We start from the raw sequence: 18870 nt of genomic DNA on the forward strand, positions 1-18870 counted from the left end.
ATATGCCTGATACGCAACCGATTATGATATAATTATTGTAACTAATAATAGTAATAACAATTATTTTTATTACTTTTTTGATGTAGAGCTAATACATTTATCAGCTGACATCAATTGATCATAAATTTTTTATTTGATATATATATATATTTAGTTTTGAGTGCCATAAAGTAATAAATGTTAACATTTAATATGAATAGTATAGGCTGTTAACGACGTTTACTAAACAGTAGTGGCGGTTATGTGCTCTTACGAATGTTGTATCGATTCGATCGAATCGATTAATAAATTTATTTTAAACATTACAGCAGGAAATCTACGGGTTCATTATAGTGCATAAATATACACCGCAGTTTCGTTTTAATACGAAAATTATTTCATTTCATATATAATGACATTAGACAGGATAATGGATAAAAAATATTTATATCTATTGATTATAAGATTTAATTAAAGTCGTGCATTTTATTAACATTCCTTGTTTACGCTAGATATTTAAATTCTGCTCGGTAGTATATGTCGTCTAAAATGTGTGCACGTTTTGATTACAAATTACAGGAATAATAACAATTCCGAGTCGAGTAAACGGCGCCGAAATAAAATGCATTAAATAATATTTTTTTCTTTTCGTCATTACTCAGTTTAGTAAAGAAGTACCTGTCATCTAGCGTAGTATTTCCGTTGAGTATTTTATACGGTGGTAAAAACATATATAATTAAAGAGGAGTCTAGTCCATTGTGTCCGGCCCAGTACGTGCCGGCGTATGGTCGTGGCGCCTTGCCGGTGGACTTGCTAGGACAGCTTCGACTATGGCGCGTCCTGAGAGTCGGCGCCGATCAGCCACTTTAATTTACTATGTGTACATCTTTAGCATACAAAAACAGTAAGCATAATCACAATATACACCCCCATTACTGGATGGCACCGGCCACTGGGTAGACTACAGTAAAGTAAATATATTCGTGTACACGAAATCTATTTATATCAATTCAAATGTTCGCTATAAAATTTTAATTATCGCGCTCTTTGTGGAGTGTTTGTCGTTCAATAAATCGCGCTCGTTATCCGTAGAGAATATACGCGTTTTGAATTACCTATAAAAGCATAGAAAATAGTATATTGCACTCCAATTTTATGATGTAAAATATAACATTACAGTGACGGGTAAAACTGGCGGGCTCCGAGGGGTCTAGAGCTGTGTGCAGCGCATGCACTTGTACGTGTACACGCTGACGACCGGAAAAGGCGTGGTTGCCTAGATCACCCACTGGAACCAGTTCAATAGTATTTCTTCTAAAATAGTAGACCCCTCGTATGTGTTTCTTGTAAGAGCCTACCTTGACGTTTCGAGATGGTCGGACTGACTTGAATATTACCATAACATTAAATATCCCCTGTATCTTACTTAGTAGTGTTTACTTTTGATATTGAAACATGTTTGGTGGGGCACTTGGACGTTTTTATTGGGGTTTTTGAAACATTAATTTAAACATCGTGGAGATTTTTATGTTTTGTATTATCTTCTTGTTTAAGTTGGGAGTTTCAAAACACATAGATACTTTATATCGACGTGTTTGTTAAAACTTATTATTATGTCATATAATTGTGTTTGTTGAGCGAGTGTATTTGATGTCCGTTGGGAGGTTGACATGATATTTTAATACGTTTTATGAATGCTCTTATGAATTTATTATCTAGTGATTGTTAAAAATTGTCGTTATTTAAATACTATCTTCATTTATTATTTTAAGGTCAACGTGAACCTTACAGTTTAAATGGTTTGTCATATGCTTATCATTTTCGACGTTTAAAAAGCGGTTTGAATTTGAACTATTCATTTAGAATAAACAGGCGTTGTAAGATTATACAGTAAATACACTTGCCACAATTACAGAAAACACTACGCGTATTGTTTGACTGATAACTAACATTTTATTACAGTAATTATTAAGTATTCAAAAATATTCTGTTGAACGGATACACAATTCATTAAGACGTTTTCCATCTTACCCATGCCTTTTAAGTAGTTGGATGTTATGTATAACTATTGGTGGCTGTATAGACATTTATGTTTTTTACTCGTGGGATAAATATTAATGAATAAATTAAACCGACTAATCAGGTGTGGTTTCGTTAAAAATATTCCTGTTTGTTTATTTTATTTTTTATTAATTGAAAGTTTAATTGATCGTAGATGTATTTTTCGATTAGAAATATATTATTATGATTAATGTCTAAATCTTAATTATAAAATTTACAAATCTAGTGTTAATAATAACCTAAAAGTTGCATTTATGGACATTAAATTTAATAATTATGACATCTCATTATCGTTGTAAGACACGGTTATTACACTTGGTATTACGTTAATTTTCTTAGTGTCTAGTGTGCGGTGACCAGTTCTAGTAGCATCTGAAATGACAAAGTAATAAGAAGATGTAGTACTCGTTTGATAATTACAAGCAGTGAAAAAGTTAATTTCATGGTTTAGTATAATCATTCAAGTGGAAAATATATTAGACATTATCCCGATATCGTTTAAATGTATAAATTATTTTGTAAAAATCCCAACTTAATGAGGTTTTTGACTTATTTTATGACTAAAACAGTTTGGTCCGATAATAACGAACGGATAAAATATTTTCTAGATTAAATAATGACTATTATCAGTTGCAATAGACAATAGATGATATTAGAGAATCAATTGGCCTTATGAAATTCGTCCAAGGTTCCTACAGTGTCATTTTATAAAAGTGCATTGTTAAATTTTATAGGATTAATATGTATTGTGGTTTATAATACGTAGAGTGTTGTGATATATTATCGTTCGAAGGACTGTGTTTGGTCAAGTATTTTTCTCCTAAATTGAGAGCAAAATCATATCCATATAGTTTTGTTTGGTCGAACTGAAATTTTAAAAATTTTAATTTCAATTGCTAGGTGTGTATTAATGTTAATAGGTACTAAGCCTTAAAGTAGTCGATTCTTCGGAGACAATGTAGAACTCGTTTAATAGTCGTTTTTTAACACTTTCCCATCCATTCGTTTCATTAAGTATTAAATTGCAGTAATTTGCGCTCCGCCAGTCGTTAACGTCTAAATTGTTTGTCTGCGGTGACACACATGTCTGTTGCTGTGTACAGTCACTACGACGCGGTTTCTCATTTAACGTGCACTCCATTATCCTGGGCTATAACCCTGGCCTACAGTCGTTTAAGGGTCATTTTATTTATACAATATGAATCATTTATGTACATATTAAATATCACCCGAATGAATCACCCCACAGCAATCACCAGGGGTTGAGTCGCGTGACCGGTGGGATTTGTATTTACCGTGTACTGACTAATAATAGCCGGGCATAGTCGATGGTCATCGGGTCTTCGACGCCACTCATTTGCGGTTATGGATGAGTAATCGCCAACGGAAGACGTTTAACATATTTAAATATAATAATAGGTGATGTTATTAACAGAAATGCCATGTGGACTATGGTAATTTACCTATCATATTAAATCATCGAACAGATTTAGGTCTAATACATTATGTTACGCATCCTACCTTTTATTTTCCCGTCTATTAATTTGAATATGTCATCTCTTTATAGCGTATACTGAAGTTAAAACGGAACTATAGATCGCATACCAGTTGACTAAGTCTTGTGACTGGTTACGATTTAGAAATTTTCCAAAACTTCTGGTAACACACGATGCAAGTAAAGTATGTGATTATATATAGTCAAATAAAACATAAAAAAAAAATAATGTAATGTTTTATTACACAAACAATGTTTGAAATTTCTCTTTTTGTTGAAATTTAAAAATCAACTAGCCAATAATAATTACTCTGTCGAAAAGTTTGCTTGAAAGATTTATTTATAAAATTGGTTGTTTTACTTTGATTTGAATCCCACTTGTGCCTGCCAGCAATATGGTAACCATCAATCGATCGGAAATGGTCCATTACTGAAGTGTTGCAGCATGAATTTGTACATTATACTGTAACTGTTATACAGATAGCCGAGGTCATATTCATTTGACCAGCTCATAATAATAACAGTGTGATAATTTTAGAACTAAGACGATTAACCGTGTCCGTCTGAACTTTTTTAAGTTATAATATATTCATTGTCGTCGCATAAATTAGGATTTTGTCAGGGTAATAAAATGACAATCTTAGGCCGTCGGGTCAACTCTGTAGTATCACGGCGTATGAAGCGTAGTAAAAAATTAACCAAAAGAAAAAAATCAAGTCATAAAAGTATATGTATACCAAAACCGGTTTGTTCAGAAGAACTGCCCTACGGGTCAATCGCTTCTTACTGGTCTGCTGATTTCAGTTACTTCCAATGTATTCACTGTTCTGCTATTATTTAAAGCTCCCAAGTAGATATCAATTAAATTTTTTATATCATTATCTATTTTAGACCTTAAGTGTTAAAACGTCATTAGATATAATCGATTATATTTAAAACACCGTCCAAATTATATATGTAAGTGTTATATCGACAATATGATATTGAAAGTTTTTATTTCACAGAAAATCAATTTGTTATGTAATTTGTATCAAGGGCACATCAATACACATCTTTTGACGAGTAATTTATATATATATATATATTGAGAAAAAAATAATGCATGAATAATGAGATTGCATTTATAATAATGAACTATTTTTTAATTAGTTTGGTATTAGTTTGGTATTATTTGTGTTAATATTACACCTCATTACGGATTACTCAAGTATTATTTAGTGCAATATAAATATATTTATCTTGGTGATATTAGATTACGTCGAAAATTTTATTTAAAATATTATTGTTTTTAATGCCTTTCGATGGTTGTATATTTATTATTATTTGTTTGGTTCGTAAACATTTTTCGGGTATAAGCAATTTGAGATTTAACTAAATATGATTATAAAAGTCTGTTTTTATTTTATAACATATGAAGTGGGAATATAAATTTAATTTAAATGATATCAACTTATAAAGTAATGATAAAATTTAATTAACGTTTTTTAACTTCTTGAAATATGTAATCAAATGATTACATAAAATATTTTAAAATGCTATTAAATTGTCAAGATACTTAACTGTATTATAAATGANAATTGGGTTTAAAATTTATAAATTTAATTTAAATTATATCAACTTGTAAAGTAATGATAAAATTTAATTAACGTTTTTTAACTCCTTGAAATATGTAATCAAATGATTACATAAAATATTTTAAAATGCTATTAAATTGTCAAGATACTTAACTGTATTATAAATGAATACAAATTATTGTATAATTGTGTTTAAAAATATTAATGTTGCAATATCAATAAGCAGAGTTTGTATATTTAAATCAAATTTTCATTACACTTTTAAAACGTGTATGTAACTGTCAATACTTAATTGAATATAATAACGTTCAAACGTTTTTATCATAAAAAGTTCTTATATTTCTAGATTTAAATAAAAAAATTATGATACAATTGGTAAAAATATTTCTATTTTTTTANTGTGTATATAACTGTCAATACTTAATTGAATATAATAACGTTCAATCGTTTTTTTTATCATAAAAAGTTCTTATATTTCTAGATTTAAATAAAAAAATTATGATACAATTGGTAAAAATATTTCTATTTTTTTAACACAATTAGTCAAATTCGTGATTTATTCGTTGGCTTAAAATGTTAACATGGCGTCTTGAAAGTAATAAAATGTGTTTTATAGTTTGCTTTTTATTATTAATAAAACAAAACAAATTTCATTTGGAAATTCGTAAAATTCTTATGAATCATAATGTTATGTTAAATATTTTCGTAGTATTGACATCCAAATAATAGTAGTTTGGACAAGTTAATGAGTTAATAGCAAGTACAATTTTGTAAAATATTACGGATTAAGTCGATATCGAATTTTGCATTTAGAGTCTGACATTGACATTTATTGATTCCATTATAAATTATTCCAAGTCGTTCGGGACTTGAATATTATATCATAGAATTTCGGACTTCACAAGAATAATTATGCAATATCTATATGAATTTTTTTCAATCAATTTAAGAACATCCAAGTTAAGCGACACACGAACCGTTCATTAAGCTGCATAATATATTATTATGTTGGCGTATAAATTACAATGACTTAAACTGGTCTATATAGGCATTTCCTATTGAACCGGTTTTTTTACTTGACAAGTTTTTTTTAAAAACCTAATGGTCACACCTCTGTTTACTGTTAAAAATTAAGAAGTTTTCATCAGGATTTGTTGACATTTTTAAAAAGGATATTTTAGTGATAATAGTATATTCACGATTTTTGGCCTAGTACTTGACCTCGACAAAATATTTGTCATATTCAATGTATTTAATCGGAAATAGACTTTCGTGAGTGAATCACCACAGTTATGTATTACCAATTGATTTAATGTATATAATTACAAATAATAGGATTAATACTTTTAACGGTGACGTCATAATTGATACACGTGTTTTTTTTACACCTGTCATGAATAAGGAACTATTCTGACGATGTGCTACGGCGTGCTAAAAATAATAATTAGTATTTTATTTATTGGATAATAAGTATAGTGTTTAACGTTCCTGATTAATGTTGTTTATATGTGCAAATATTGATTTGTAAATCTTTGTTGCAATTTATATGCAATTCATTATATTCATTGTAAATGGGATATTTAATTTATTTAAGATTTTCTTTTTGGTGTAGAAACTAAAACTACGCATTATTCTAAACTTATGTTTTTATTTTTCTATAGCTATTAAAACTTGTATTGAATATTTTAGAATTTATTTCAATAATACCAACTGATATTAATTGAAGTTGAGTCTCTAATAGTGTTGAAAGCGATTATCTATATTTAAAATTAATTGATTAATTAAATGAGTCCTCTATTTGAAAGCCAAATGTTTACTGTATAGCTACTTAACTAATAGGTTATTGAATACATAAGTGTTGTGTTTCAGGGTTGTTATTTAGAAAATTAAACCTACGATAGCGTAACACGAATTCAAATACATTTTTTAGTTAAGTAAATATGAAAATTATACAAATTCCTTGCGTATACCTACTGTAAACAACTAGATATCTGAAATTTTATAGTCTCACTACGACTATATCATTGTCCTATAGATTTTTATTATTTTCTAGGCACAAAACTGTAACTATATATACTATATAGTACTTATTGCTTTTTGTATAATCTTTTCAATAGAGCGATACATAGACGAAGAGATGCTCTTGCGCGTACAATGTTCGTTTTTTTTTTATTTTTGTGCACCCGGCCACAATAGGTTTCTATTATTCGATCGTTCTACACGACTCTTCGTTCATTAACCATCCACCAAGCCCAACTGCTGTCCTCCGAAGACTCGTCTAGGTACACTTTAGTCTTTCTTTTTTCTCATTTCGCACCTGTCTCGATTTTTCACGCATGCTCATCCGTAAATAATGCGCTGGTTGTGCTTACACCGCGCGTTATAAGCACCGATAACATACTTCCCTTTTTACCTTCGCTTTAAACGATTTCAGACTTCAGAAACATGTATAAAACGTAACTTATTGTGTCTGTGTTAAAAGTTTTATCGTCTTATCAAAGTTTGTTTCGGCATAACATTTCCAGTGAATCGGTGTTGGTCGTGTTTGTGTAAATGTGGTACTCGAGTTCGTCTACTCACTGAATGACTTAAAAAGAAGTATTATAAGTTATAATACCCAAATTTATATGAAATATATCATTGTAAAACCATGTAATTTATATTCCGTTGTGCAGTGCGCACCGGCAATAAAACATGTGTTTAATACACTGTAGGTGCTCGTTTCCTTAATTATATTACTGGGATTTTGTTTTGTATACTGGATAATTAAATATCAATTTTCTACGGAGAGTCCTTTTATGTTTTTGTTTCGAGACCGCGTAAATTCGATGACCGTGGTTACACAAATTGGCTTCTGTACATGCTCGCAGGTTATTCAATTAGCCCGTCCACTTGTTTTTTGTCATAATTGAATTCGGTTTTTCTACCTTAAATGTATATCTTCTAGATGTATCTAACGTTATTACATTATACGTGTCGTTATGGTGCTCTTTTTTTTATTGCGCATGTCAGATTTTTGTACAATAAATGCTCGTTAAAAAGTAGCCTTGTTCTAATTTATTTAAAATACATAATATTGTACAGAATAAATCGTGACAGCGACAAATTATTTAATTTTTTTAAATCATTAGAATTGTAATTTAGATATATGATCCGATTTCTCGGTTACTCGGAGTTTAAATTGTATTTTTTCTCATAGTGTAATTCGTTTATGTGATGTAATTATTGTAACTATCTGACTCGGTTTTCATGAAATTGAGTTTTCAACGGAGCCCTTTTAGATTTTTCGTTTCGTTAAATTTTACCACTGAATGCGTTCCATTTCATTTGCAGTCGTTTTGGCACTCGTCCGGCACATGACGTATATGCTCGACTAGACAGTGCTGTTTTCTCTTAAACTTTTTTGTTAAATTCATTTTCTTATTTTCATACGCAGTGTGTGCATTAGCGTTTAGCTTTTGAATATCTATCTTTGATTTTTGTAACGTTTCACTTGAAAAAATGTTCTTGCCCAACTCGTTTATTGTTTGTGTGCGGTCTACATTTAGTAATCATGCAGACACAATCATATCAATAATAATAATAATCGCAACTGAGTAATAACGATTTTTTATTTTTAACTTTCAGACGATAGCCAAATCAACGCCGTGACGACGCACAGACATTTAATACAGTGTATATACACGCTCGTGCAGAGGTAAGACATGCATTATTCAGTCATACGATTTCCGCATATTGTTAGTCGAGTGCAGGCAGTGATGTGTGTTATTGTGGCCCATTGATCTTGAAAACGTGCCTGGCTGTGCGTAATTAGACGATCTATGAATTTCACTTATTGTAACTTTTGTTGTACGCGTTGTGCATTTGTAAAAGAGATTTCACTTTGGGTCGGTGGTACGCGCAACTTGTGTTGTTATATTATTTATATTGGTTACAAAAATCCAAGTACAATGGACCAAACGAATTGTCGCATCGGCCGGGGACGTGTTTCAAACCGTTACCAAACGTTTCAACGGGGGCCTTTTTATTGTGACACGCTGTGATAATACAATTCACCAACTCTTTTAAGCATTTATTATTCTGTCTCTCTGCCGTGTCTTCACTCGCTTTAACCTTCAGCAGGGAGTGAAAACATAATTCATAATGCCAGTTAAGTATTCCACCGGATTATTTTATTTTCATTTAATCGAGGGAGACTCTTCGCGTGTAATCACAGCGAGTGTACCGTTTATTGTTACACCTGCTCCTCGCGTCCTACGCGGGATGCTGTTCTTTTGTATCCAACGACGTGGTATAACCGTTGATTTGTTCAAGGAGACTGTGTATATGTTTTCAGAGATATCCCGTCCAAAGTCTCATCTGTTTAACCATGATATGATCCAACAGTAGCGACCCTACTGAGACTTAAACACTGTCAAATATATATATATATATTATAAATTTATCACCACCATACGAAATCGACTTGAGGCTCTAGACCGTGTGGTTTAATCGGCAGATCATGATTCTATTTACAGCTACTCCGCACACAATTATCATGGGACGATTTTCAAGTTATTATGTTTTCGTAGTCGTTTTTTCCTCGTCGTATATAATAATTATTATTATTATTTCGTTGACGTCCGTCGTGGAGGACAAAAGGATTGAGGGGTAAAAAAGTAACGTGTCACCATTGAACAATGTCTAATTGCGCGGAATACAAAGTTCCGTTTTAGGAAAACTCCAGTGTCAAACAAACTGTGCACGTGTGTGTGTAAGCGCTATGAATACGCTCTTTCGCATTGTAGTTACGGACATTGTCTTAGCTGGATGATAATGCAGTTTAATAAGCAGCTTTGTCCCTTATCAGCTGTACCGTGTTTAATTCATCGAATCTCTCATTTTTATCTAGTTTATATGTAATACACGCGATAAAATATTCCCTTATCCCTATGCCGTTTTATGAAACCAAATAACTTTTCGTGTATGGAAAACATATTTAATTGATTTTATCAAGGTTATTGCGTACGTCCAGAAACCTCGGTCGTTTATTTGTTTTTTTTTTATTAATAATAATCGTGTTGCATTCTTTGGTTCAATTTATTAACACAAACGATCGTTTGTTCATGTACGAGATTATATGAAATTCCTAGATTATAACAATAATTATATTAACATAGTTTGTTACTGGTCTTACTCAGACAACTGTCAACGTTTAATCATGATCGTAAACTCCTTTTGAGTTTCTGCTGCGCATTATGAATTATAATTATTTTGTCTAATGGATATTTTCCTACTAATTTTTTAAAAGTTCATATTATTTATTAAACGGCTTAGGTCGGACGTCAGTATAAATTTTTGTATTATCGTGTACTGAGTAAAATAATACAAAAATTTATAATTTGGCGTAAATAATAATCTGTAAAAAAAAAAAAAAAAAATTTTACTATTAATATTCGTGAGTGAAATACATGAAAATTTGCATGAATATTCCGGGGCTATTAACATAATAATATCAAATGTAAGATTTTTGAAAAAATTCGTGCGCAATGATGTGACCAACTGCTCAGCATCCACTTTGGTAAGCGACGGTTGGTTGTAAAAAAAAACGCGTCACGATCGTTCTCCACCACCACCTGCACACAGTCATTGCACCGTAGTTTGTATGTGTACAATGGATAAAACTGGTTTGGATGCAGAAGCCGCTCTTGTGTTCGGATGTGTATGTTTATATACTATGTGCAGTGACCGTTTTGTCCTTTATTATTTTCCTTTCCCTACTCCTCAAGACCGAATTGTATAGCGCAGCGGTTGACGGTTTTTTGTATAGGTTGCCACCATTTTTTTCTTCCAGACTCGATGTTTTAGAATACGAATACCTCGTATAAATTTTACGACGTGGAAAAAAAAATTTAGTAGTAAAAATCATATGGTTGTATTGTCTTAAAATTATTTATGCAACACAAGCGATTTGTGTATTATAACGTATCGTTTTTTTCATTTGTATATGAATTTTAAAAAATCGTTATCATTGCTGGTAGATCCTAACATACAGTGCATATTGTGTTTTTCAGCTGGCCATGCTCCGGTTTCACATCACCAAACAATATATAATAAATAAATAATAACCATCCAATATACATTATAAGCATTATATGAATAAAGGATAACCGTAAATCTCAGTTTCCCCATCGACTAGGCATAATAATTAATTGCATGCGGGTGTTGTATGTGGTGTTTTATCGGATTGAACGGCGGGAGTATAAGACATCGTTTAAAAAAACATTCCCTCTCGTAGGATTGCTCTTCAAGTGCATGCTTATCACTTGTTAATTACCCTATAATAATCGAAGTATTGTATCGATTGAAATACAAGGACTCCTTTTGTCTCCTCGGGGTACACACTCTCCGAAGGGGAAGAACAAAACCAGTTTGACAGTGTCTACACGCTATGATCCGGCACACGCTGTTTACTTAATACGAGAAACCAACCACTGTTAAAAAATGGGTTGTACAACTACTATGTAGTTTTATTTCAGTTTATCTCAAACAAACCGGTAATATTTTCAATTATCAGGGACGTTGGATTCAACCATACCCGGTGGCAACAGTGGCGTTCATATACATCAGATCATTTTGTGATATTTTTATGTGACAATTTTGATTCGAGATAGCGGTGAAAAATATTCCTTAATTTAACAGCCCTTAATTCTCGCAGTGTGTAATTATCACTTTGTTACGCTACATTATACCAACCACAATTGAATCGTTTGAACTTCAACCATAGTGTTGTATTGTTATTTTAATTGTTGGCGTTTTTAATGAACCGTTTATTATTGTACTGCATTACACATAATCGAAGTAATAATAGTAGACTATGTTATTTATTCCAACTATCTATTTCATACAATTACAAAAACCGTATTATAATGTGTGTGTGTGTGTACATGTTGTGTTACTAGCCAAGTCACGATGGTAAATTCGCACTCGTTTGAATCGCCGGCTATACGTAATAGATAATAATCAAATTTGTATGTGTATGTATAAAAATAAAAATTAACTTATACATTGCACTTGGCTATATCGAGAGAAAAAGTAAATTTTTCAGTAAATTCGTTTGAATTACTACTTTAATTCTCAGTTTTATTACGATTGTAGTATTTTTGTGTGTTGGAAAGTAAATACTACGTTCAATTTCTTTGTTAATTAATAGTTATTTAATTTAATTACAATTGGAATTACAAGGACAGTATAATAAAAAACAGAGTTAATTATTAGAATTGCTCTAGTAGATCGCACAGGTGTGTTATGTAAATAATTAAAAAATAATAGATTTTCACGCTGTTGTTGGCTTATAAAAAACGTTTGTGGCGGTCAATATCGTTGCGTACACGCACTTGGTAGTAGTTAACTCAACCGACATCAATTTATGAGCAATGTACATGCTTGTTTTCTGCTTATTATTTAATTGTTTCCCTTTTCCATACTGAAATCGTGTTCATGTACGGCATATTCAAGTAATTATCTCCGCGTACTGTGTGCGTAGCTTATGAATTATAATGTAATAATATTGCCGTGATTACCGTTACACAAGGTATCCTCTGTCGGCAATAAAATGAATAGAAACAATAATAGAAACTTGTAAAATAATAGACCCGTGTCGACTTTTGCGAGGGTTATTGATCTTCGACATTCGTGTTTTGTCTATTGGGTTGTTGTCCGTTTTTACATTGTGCGTTATCATCATATGTCGTATTATTACACATACTGTGTAGGCTCTCCAGTATAATAATAAACCCAACTGGGCTCACCCGTCGATCGCGTTGTTTCGGTCGGGTTCGCCGCTATGCATCCCAACCTAATTAATAATTTTGTAAAACGCGCTTATAAACACCAACGGCGTGGAATTGTGTCTTTCAATTGTCAAAACATAACGTGGTACACGATGATCCTTGTACGCCGCCGCACTTGTATTGTTTTCGTGCTGTAAACGTGCCAGATTGGACAACGTCCATTTTTGATATGTATGCTCGTGGCACGTCACGTTTACGGTAGCGTTGCGAACGCCACACGATTGCCCTATAAAAATGCTATTCACAAGCGAACACTCGAGCATTGTAAACCGTCGCACGCGACGAGCGCTCAGTGGTTACATAGAAAAATACCGAAATAATAGTTGTAATTCGTCAGTGCGTTAGCCGCCAATGCCAACTGTCGTTTTTCTCGTAGAGCGACCGGAGACGTCGCCTAGAGCTCAGGCTGTACACTCCGACCAAGCATAGCCAACGGTGAGATATTACCTACCAGATAAACAACAAACGGAGAACTCAATGCGCACATTCGGTTTAACCCTCGTGAGAATCATGGAAAAATAAATAATTATCGAATACCGAACAATCCTATTACCGATTTAATTACCATTCCAGAATAACCCACTCGATATTCGCCAGCAGTAGTAGTTAATTTTTGTTGCCTGTAAGAACCTTCGGCTTTTTACGGGCTAAGATTAATATAAATCTCTTCAGACTGTGACAAGTGTTATAAATCTTCCCACGTTTAGTAAAACGAGTAATTACCTACGATTTTTAACTATCGCATATTATTGGTTAAACGTGAAAAACCATTAGAGGAGTCATAAACTTTAAGTTGTTCGGCTGCGCAATCTGTAATTGTCAGCTGCTTCTCTGATGTCTTTTAGACACGCGTGTTTACTCACAATAAAATCCAAACAATTATATTGATACCGTTTTGGGCATATTATGTTAATGTGGTTCGAAGCGGCCAGTATAACGAGATTAAACTTATGCTCGTAAAAAAAACGGTAACAAGTTTATAAAAAAACAAAAATAATTATAAAAAAAATAACAAACAAATCCGTTGCCGCGGTCTAAAAAATTTAGAGGGTGTGTTTGCTGTAATGTGCACGTAATGCAAACTCTGATCTAGTTTAGCCTTCATACGTTCTTTAAGCGCCAAACCACAAAATGACAAATTACACAGTTGTTTATGGCAATAATTGCGTTTTACATTATTTTAGAAAAAATATAAAATTATGATTCATTAAGAACATTTTTTTCTATTAACATTTGAGCCATTTTGGAGGTCGCATTTTTTTCCTATGCTTTCGAAACGGATCGTCTCGCATTGTACGAACAAACAACAAGTATACACGTATACTTTTGCTAGCACAGTAATCCTTGGAGCTTTTATATACGCCAATTGATCAAGGACCGATAATTGATTTAAAATAATGCCCATTTAATGCGATAATGATATAAACATTATTTTTCATTTCAAATGTGTTTTGACACGATCCAAATAATCATTTCGACCTCTAACCGGTTCCGCCATTGACGCACAAATATTAATCTGTAAATATTGATGATTATTTAATTCATCGTGCAACACCTAGCAATGTGTGAATTCATATAAATATAGATTTTGTTGTTAAACTACAAACGCATATCTCTCTAGGAAACAATAAAGAAATGGCGTCTTCGTGAAAGTTATAATGTAAGTGATATTAACCACTTATAAATTGGCCTTCGACACTAATTAAAAATCGTGTCTCCAGAAGAACGGCCATAGCGAAACAATTTAAATAGAAAATTCGAATTCGACATGCTTTGTAAGTATTTCACTAGGAAATCCCGTCAAAACTTCACACAATCGTTTGAAAAACGTTCCACCCGTTTTATCGCATTGCAATTAAAATCATTGTAAAAATTATTTAAAAATAAAAGCAATTTCTTTGTATGTATCCTAATTTTTTTTTCTTTCGATTTTTTTCGTATTGGTAGCTTATTACATTACATGTTAGTCGTGAATAATATAATATCTTAGTCTTGGCCATGGATTTTAAAATACTATATAGGACGGGTGTTTTCTCCCTTGATACAATCGTCGAGGGGCGTGCCAAAAATGAGTTTTTTCCCATTGTCGATGTAAAGATTCGCACCTCTTACCGTATCAAACTATGAGGTCCGGCGTTGCCCCGAGGATATAACTGCGACCTTGCTGTATACACCTAAAAGACGTCCTTAATACAGATTATTGTATTTGGAAGGTTTAAATGTATCATTATTACTATCCGGATAATTTCCCAAACACGAAACAAAATATAATAGTACATATATAAAAATTATGGTCTAATTGGCAGTGTGTCGTACTAAGTTATTATATCTGTGGCACCTAATTTTATTTCTTACACGTTGTAACTCGTGCCTACAATATAATTGATTGCGAATATTATTGTACTATTTACTTGCTTCACGCGCACATTTTATTGCCTATGATTTTTAAGCTAACAATATATTTATCTAAGCCGTAAAAGTGACTATAGATTGTAAGCATATTTACGATTGCCATTGTGTACATTATTTATTAAAACGTTATGTTATGCCTCATACAGGTATAGTTGGAAAATATAGGTTGACGTACTCTAATATTTTATTTGATATGAATCCTGTACGTCATTATAAATCAATACCGACACGCAAAGCGCGTGCGGATAAAATTTCTTTTCGTTTTGTTCACTCCTATTGTAATCTACTTGTAGTAATCCTTTTTTTGTTTAAACAACCCGTTGAGAGTTTTCACTTTTTCAACGGGTACAGTGATAGTTCTTTACTCGGAGTATATGTATTGTAATTATTTTTCTAGATCATGATCCGTCAGTGTAATTTTTCGTTCTAATAAATTATTCTGTCACTTTCGATATGTACGTTAAAAAAATGTAAAGAATTCCGACATTTTTTAACGTTTAACGTCACGTTGCATGGTATCCCTTTTTTGGGTGCGCATAATGCCTACCGACGGGTGCAGGTATTACGTTTCCTGATTCCATTGTTAAATGTTAAAGTTGATTAGGTTTCCTGGTTGGCGGCTGCCAAACGTCACATTTCAATACACATAGACATACGCGCTGCCAGAAGACTTAATGATATTCATATATAGGCGCGTGCACAATTAAAATTCTCTTGACTGACGCCGCCAGCAGTGACACAATGCAGGTGTTATAGGGTTGTAAGTGTAATGAGAACGACGGGTGCTACGGTGTCTATTGACAGTATTGTTTCACGGTGTAGTAGTCATATTTTTTACCTTTCGGAAAACGCCGAAGAAATTCGATGCACCCGGCGACGACGTCATGTGTCGAGTGGACAATTTTGTTACGCATCGTCCGACCGTGGGGTATTACTGTTGGTCGACAAAAACCACCAGTACTTCCAGATGGTCGTCAGAAAAGCAAAAAAACTCAATTTTAATGATGTTAACAACAAGTTATCTTAATATCTTTCAGAGGATCGTTATGGGCAAATTTTTTATGTGCATCATATTAGCCAAATAATAATTTTTATGATATAACACTGTTTTTTGCAAGAGACTATAATAACATGTTCGTATCTTATTCTATTATAAGTTACTTTTTTACTTTCCGTACGACTCGTTTAATATGAATTTTTTATCGAAAAAGATTTTTATTTTTAATCGCGTAAAAATGTCAATGTTAACATGTTTTCTTAATTGCTAATGATGTAATGGATTTATACCTTTTTTAATTAAATCATATATCGTGACACTGCTTCTGATTGTGCGCTAGACTTGTTGGTAATTTGATGTCACGCAGTTATTTCTTCTAGTATACTTACAGTTATAAAATCTAATTAACAATTTTTTTTTAACTATTGCATTGTAATATTTCTAGTTGCCGCCACCGCTGAGATAAACTCGTTTGTGCGCAATATTTAATTTCACTTTTGAGTATTATTATTTTTAGTGTGTACCTTGACGCCTTTTCAACTATGATGTACATACATTGATAATTAACCAAATGTATTCATAAATTTATAAATTGTGTAAGACAGTAGTCTACGAGGCTATAATCACCACTCCTCGTGGACACAACCTAAAACTTTAAAAAAAAAATACTGAAACATTATATTGTAGCTATTAAAATAATTAACTGTCCAAATTTTATGCAATAATAAATATTTAACATTAAAAAAAAAATTACGTAACACTAGTACTAATACATTAATCTTCAATTAATTTGTATAAGAACGATTTATGAATTTTTTTAAACTATTTGATCAAAATAATAATTTTTACCATAATATCATATACTTTACGAGAATATGAACTTAACTAGTTTAGGTTAATTGATTTATGATACTCAGTTGTATCGGTCATTTAAAATGAAAATGGTAACTGAAAAACGTGGTTTATTTCTGTTTACATATTTTGATTTGTACTTGTTTTCAATATCTTTCATACATTTATATATTGGAACTCTTCTGTAGCAGAAAATAGTTAAATTTATATCGTTAACTAATGATATATTGTTTTTTTTATTTCGTATACAATAATATATTGTATGTTTTGAGTTTTTAGTTTAAATCCATTTGTCTGTGACGATCGAAGTTACTACGGCAGTTAGTATTGAATATGGTGACTTGGTATAAATGTACATTTATCATTGTGGTTGCTGGTGGCTTTGGCCAGTAGAGTGTCGATGATCTGTTGGCCATATGGGCTTGTGCGAGTCCGGACAGAGATTAATGATGATCGGTTGGGATTACGCTCTAAACGGAAAAAAGGCAAGGACGAGAAAAAAATGAAATGATAATACAAATCCGCCGTCGGTCAGGAGAAATAACCTGACAAGACTACTGTGAAGCACAACAACCGTTTCATTAGGACAATATTTGAACTCTTCTTCGTCGATGGTCTACTATTTCCAGTCCCGTACAATCAGTTCCAGCGGTAATAGTAGACGACGATTATTACAATAATCACTTGAGATGTTTGTGGCCGGTAAGATTTGCTTGAACGATTTCTCGCACGCATATAATATGTAAGCGTATTTGGATATCGCATGTGCCACTCGAAACAGTCGATACTCTTATTTCCGCCCCACCTTCTCCGATGGTCTGTGGAATAATTGTCAATAACAGATGTGATTATAAATGAAAAATGCGAAAATTCGTTTTTAACATTGTCGTTTGCAGAACATATCAAAATCTAATAACAGAAAACTATCGATGAAATTACCTTAGAAATATTGACTACCGATGCGTTTAAACTCCTTTAGTTATTGAATAATTCTACATCATTTAAAACGGTGCGCTATTTTTTAGTAGTCCGTAAAGTATTTACACCAAGTTGTATGATGACAACCATATAGTAACAGCAACGTCATCCTTTAGAAACTAGTTCATCCGTTTAAAAAAGTAATAATGATAACCGACTCAAGAATAGTTTGATTGTACTAGCGCAGAGGCTGTACATTATTTTTATTTAAATATGAAGATTTTACGGGAAAACGACCCATAAAAACTGGTGACATTACCGTCTTGAACATCACAGTTTACTTGAGTACGATAACAGATAATTGCTGGTACTACTTTCTTTTTTTTATACCGAGAAAATCAAAATACAATTTCATTGCTGTAAATTTGTGTAGTTGTATTTTATAATTGTGCTGTTCGCACTTAATGTATATTTCTTATGTTTTAAAAATAAGTTAAAATCTAGAAAACGGTGTACTACATGTTATATATTTATTGAGTTTGGGATTGTGGTTGTATAGCTTATAAATGTACAATTGTATAGTAAAAGTATTCGAAACGGTCATAATGAAATAAAATTTACTACAGTATGCAGCGGTATAATGACCTACAGTGCCAATTATGCCAAATTAATTCCATTTGAAGAATCCATTTCGATTCGCTCTCGCATTAAGATTGATAATTATATTATTCTGATACGTGTAACGATAA

General features: G+C 32.2%; 1 protein-coding gene across 2 annotated transcripts in view; it reads left to right on the forward strand.

Moving 5' to 3' along the window:
* LOC126905485 (semaphorin-1A-like) overlaps positions 1-18870 on the forward strand; it is a 56220-nt gene that overhangs the window by 2988 nt on the left and 34362 nt on the right. Inside the window, exon 2 of one of the 2 annotated variants that reach the window (XM_050685214.1) lies at positions 8738-8807. The exons of the other annotated variant lie outside the window; for it this stretch is intronic. The gene's annotated coding sequence lies outside the window, so the exon portion shown is untranslated. The remainder of the gene's footprint in view (positions 1-8737; positions 8808-18870) is intronic. 2 annotated transcript variants of the gene reach the window in all.

Source organism: Daktulosphaira vitifoliae, unplaced genomic scaffold (assembly GCF_025091365.1).
Source record: "Daktulosphaira vitifoliae isolate Bord-2020 unplaced genomic scaffold, ASM2509136v1 Scaffold_4, whole genome shotgun sequence".
Taxonomy (NCBI): Eukaryota; Metazoa; Arthropoda; class Insecta; order Hemiptera; family Phylloxeridae; genus Daktulosphaira; species Daktulosphaira vitifoliae.